General features: G+C 35.8%; 1 non-coding gene across 1 annotated transcript; it reads right to left on the bottom strand.

Annotated features, from left to right (window-relative positions):
- Positions 1-3473: 3473 nt before the first annotated feature.
- On the bottom strand, positions 3474-3580 carry LOC145556929 (small nucleolar RNA R71). Its single transcript, XR_014092021.1, has one exon. It is a non-coding gene; the product is annotated as a small nucleolar RNA R71 (small nucleolar RNA).
- Between the last annotated feature and the right edge of the window lie 1591 nt (positions 3581-5171).

The raw sequence follows: 5171 nt of genomic DNA, 5'->3' as shown, positions 1-5171 counted from the left end.
AATACCAATCCATATTAAAAAAAAAAAATTAAAAAAAAAATCTGGCTATAATCTTCTAATAATCGTAACCAATAGTTTAATAATCCACTTTAAAAAAACGCTAAATTGAATTAAATCAACAAGTACCGCTATATAGTGAACTAGATATTTATAAATAACAATAATTAAAAAAATTACCAATAATTCAACAATCCACGAACCCTAAATCAACTACACTGACAATTGACGCTAAATTGTGAAGTTAATATTCGATGATTTAAAAGCGTGAAAAAATTCACAATAGTTCAATAGTCAATACACTTTTAAAAACCCTAAATAGACTATACTAAGAATTAAAGCAACGAAAGTATGAAACTAAACCCTAGATTGCAAAATCGATTTTTGATTATTAATAAAAACTGACCTCAAAAGCTGTTTCAATGGAGGAGAGAAAGCTCGGAAGCGCCGCTTCAATGGAGAATTGAGAGTATGGCGAACGGCTGCTCAGTGTACTAGTTTAGGTTTTTTTTTCCAAATTTTAAGAAAATTGCATGGGTAATTGAGGATAGTATAGGTCTTGGAAATATTTGACCTTAAAGATATTAGTTGGTTTTTCAAATTAAATTAGCAAATTACAGATACTGGCTGGACAATTTCGTTAAACGCAATATATAGTTATGGGTAGTTTTAGATTTAATTATTAATTAATTCAATTTACTTTTTTAATTTCTTTAAATAAAAAAAGGTAACAAATTAGTAAAATATCCTCCTTTTTATATCATTATTTTTCATTATTATTATAATAATGTAGTATTATTATTAAATATAAAGTATTATTATTCCCAAAAAAAAATGTATTATGTGTTATTATTAAGATCAATATGTATTTAGAAATTGTTAGACATTATTATTAATAAATATTAAAAAAATTTATTGTGAACTTTTAATTATTATTTTTCTTTAATATGTACTTTAACTATTATGTACTTTAATTATTAAGTATTATTAATTATTGGTTTATTGATATTAACCCAGAGTAGAGTCGATTTCAGCAGAGCAGAGCAGATTAGAGCAAAGCTAAGTAGGGCAGAGCAGGGCCAAGCAGAGCAGAGCAGATGATGTGTCTATTTTATATTGTATTTTACCCCCGTCCCTTGGTCATAATTAGTAGTGTTTTTGGCTCTTTAGAGCCACTTTTATTACTAATTGGTGTTTTCTAGTGTTTTCGTAGATTTGGTTGACTTTTGCAGGGATTTATGCTTTTGGAGTATTTTCCCGAGATATTTTGGAGCAATCACGAACATTGGAGAAGCACGACCAGAGTTTATAGCCCAGGGCCGGTTAGAGCCATCGAACCGGTGATTAAGGGCTCAGTATAGGTGATACCGGGGCATTTGGACCGAGTATTCAAGACCCAAAGAGGAAACCCAGATTGGCCCGAAGAATTGGAGCCAATCGAAGTCCAAATAGTGGCCCAAATGAGCCGCCCGGCCAAAAAGGCTGGCGCCCGGAGGCGCGCCCGGCCGGGCGGGAGAAGCTTAGTCTGGCGCCCGGTGACGCGCCCGGCCGGGCGCGAGATTAGTATTAGAGACAAAAAAAGGCGCGCCCGATCGGGCGGTGCCTCGCCCGATCGGGCGCGTGTTTTCTTAGTAGACGATTAACGTAGTTTTAATTTGTTTTAGTTTAGGATTTTGTACGGAGTATAAATACTCCTCCGTAATACGTTTTTAGGATCTCTTCTTCTTCATCTCTTCTCTCCTTTTTACTCTTTCTTTACTCTCTTAATTATTCTCTTAGAATCTTTTCTCTCAACTTTTGTTCTTAATTCTTCCATTAATTCCAGATTACTTTTTGGTAACAATTTCTTCCCCTTTAACTTCAGTTATTTTATTTGCTTCCTTGATTATGCTTTTATTTATTTATTTGATTAGTTTAGTCATGATGATTTGTGAGTAGTTTAATTTCTAGGGTTTATGGGGATCTAATAAATAATATGAAGGGGTAATTTATTGTTGTTAATTATCATTGCTAGATTAATTTCCTATTGATTGATTTAATGCTCTGTGACTAGATTAGGCCTATCTTTTATGCATGAGTTTGACAATATTGATTCAAGATTCGAGAGATGATAATTAATGTTTAGGTCTAGTTTCAATAGGCAGATTAATTTATAAATGGTTAAGTCGAGATTCGAGAGATGAGATTTAATACTGGTAGATTAATTCTGTGATTGTAATACGTAGCGAAAGCCCTTTACAATCTGGTTAATTGATGCATTGATGATTGACTATTATTGATTTTTGATATTGCATGATAATTTCTTATTGGATTGTTTTAATGTTTTACAATTGCGGCTTGTAAAAGTATAGCAATATTGAATTGATGAATCGAGCAGATGTTAATTTGATATTAAAGGCTATTTTCAATAAGAACTTAGATCTAGTAAATTGCGAGAGCCTGTTAGATCTATGTTGATTAATAAATTACGAGAGCCTGTTAATCATGTTATTTATGCAATGTCAATGATTGATTACTATGTTTTACCCTGGAATATTATTTATTGGTGAACCTATTCCCTAGATCCTTCTATATATTGTTTTCTCCCTATTCCTATTCTTTGTAGTTTAGTTTCATACTCAAATATAAATATTGGTTACTTAGATAATTTAGATTATAATAATTAATTAGGAGTAAAAAGACTTGTTTTCCTGTGGAGATCGACCCTACTTCCCTATCTACTTTAGTTAGAGGATTTAGATATTTACTTTTGATTAGGGGATACGACTTTACCCTGTCAAAACTTGGCGCCGTTGCCGGGGAAACGGTTTTATTTTTATTTCTGATTGTTTTTTGTAGTCTAGATTATTTCTCTTTTGTCTCGGAGAGCGTTAGTTCTCTGAGACAAATCTCATATTTGCTTCTAGTTTTTGTTTATGCCTAGGTGTTCCAGATCAGGTTATATCCCATTCGATCCTGAGATCGAACGTTCCTTCTATAGACAGAAAAATTTCTACAAGCAAATCCTGGCGGATTCTGGTGATAATAACAATAATCACCGCGACCCTCCAACTGATTCCAGCGATTTAGAGGCATCATCAGACGCAGAATCAGAGATGACGGCTCCAAAGAAGCTTAGTGATTATTCACAACCAAAGCTTATGGATTTTCCACATCTCACCCCTACTCCGGCTCTTGATGGGGTTCAATTTGAAATTAAACCTCAATTTATAACGATGATAGAGAGGAAGCAATTCAGTGGAGCCAAGGGTGAAGACCCGAATCTTCACATTGCCGACTATTGTCAATATTGCAACACCATCAGGCAAGCTGGGGTCACTCAAGACCAAATCAGGGAGATTCTCTTTCCTTTCTCTTTAACTGGAAAAGCTAAATTGTGGTTTAATGGCTTAAATAGAACTACACTTGGTATAACTGACTGGAAAACTCTTGTTTTGAATTTCTATAACAAGTATTATCCTGCAGAGAGAACAGCAGTACTACGGAGTGCGATTCAGAACTTTGCCCAAGAAGCCGATGAGTCTTTATATGAGGCTTGGGAGAGGTTCAAGGACTTACAAAGAGAATGCCCTCACCATAATTTAGCACAATGGCAGTTAATCCAAGCCTTTTATAATGGCATTGGAAATTTCTCTAGAATAATTTTAGACTCTGCAGCTAGTGGGAGATTTATGAATCTTAATGTTGATGATGCAGGTCAGGTTATTGAAGATATGGCGATACACAATTCCCAATATGGGAATCCCAGAGGATTTGCTAACAAGGGGAAGCATAGTGTCGACTCTGTATCCTTTTTGCAAGCTCAATTAACCTCTATTTTCCAAAAATTAGATAACCTGAGCACAGCTAATGTAGCCAATGTTTCTGCGATTATTAATAATAATTCTAATGAGGCTTTCTGTGAAAATTGTGGTATTGTAGGTCATTGGGAGCAGGATTGCAGGAGTTCCGTGGAGCAAGTTAATGCCTTCCAAGCTTATAGGCAGAATAACCCATACTCTAACACTTACAATCCTGGGTATCGGAATCATCCATACCTTTCCTATCGGAGCACTAATGTTCAAAATCCACCACCACAAGAACCACAGGCGCCACAGCAACAGCAGCAGAAATATTATCATCCCAATGCTAGCCAGAAGAACCAACCACAACAACCCTCCTCATCCTCCGACCCTTCTCTGGCGGAAATTAGAGCAATGTTGGTCAATATGCAAACGCACATGGAGAGCAGAGATGCGACAATTGATCAAATTCTAGCGCATAATAAAATTGTAGATAATCAAATTGCGCAACTCTCCGCTACTCTACAAGCCCGCCAACAGGGAGCCTTGCCGGCACAGCTTACTAGGCCTACGGATCAAGCATTTGCAATTACTCTAAGGAGTGGTTCAAACTATGAAGAGCCCTCTATGCCCAGAGTCAATGAACCTGTTTTATTAAATAATGTTAATCTTGATTCCATTAAACCAAACAATGTAGTTGATAGCCCTGCAGGGCTAAAGGATAATACTAACATATCTAATTCTACATTGCAGGGTACAACTCCAGAGAAGGTGGCTACTCCAGACAAGAATAAGAATGATCCAAAGCCAATCATCAAACTTCCTTTCCCCAATCGTCAATTGAAGACAAACTTGGATAAGCAGTTTGGTAAGTTCCTGGAGGTGGTTAAAGATTTGAAGGTAACAGTTCCCTTTACTGAATTGATCACACAAATCCCCTCATATGCAAAATTTATGAAAGAAATTTTGACGAGAAAAAGGTCTATTAGTGAGGTAGAGACAGTAGCTTTCACTACAGAGTGTAGTGTCGTACTTCAAAATAAGTCTCCACCTAAATTAAAAGATCCGGGTAGTTTTTCTATCCCTTGTCATATTGGCAATCTCTTGATTGATAATGCATTATGTGATTTGGGTGCTAGTGTTAGCGTCATGCCATTATCTGTGTGTTCTAAGTTGAATATGGGTAAATTAAAAGCTACCAATATAACTCTTCAAATGGCCGACCGTTCTTTCAAATACCCCTTAGGTGTTTTAGAGGATGTCCCCGTTAGAGTAGGTAAATTTTATATACCTGTAGATTTTGTTGTTCTTAATATGGCTGAGGATATGCAAACCCCAATTATTTTGGGTAGACCATTCCTTAACACCGTAGGAGCAGTCATAGATGTAAGA

Source organism: Chenopodium album, chromosome 8 (genome assembly GCF_948465745.1).
Source record: "Chenopodium album chromosome 8, dcCheAlbu1.1, whole genome shotgun sequence".
In the NCBI taxonomy this organism is placed as follows: domain Eukaryota; kingdom Viridiplantae; phylum Streptophyta; class Magnoliopsida; order Caryophyllales; family Amaranthaceae; genus Chenopodium; species Chenopodium album.
Note: the sequence above shows the minus strand (reverse complement) of the source record. Positions and strands in the feature narration are given on the sequence as shown.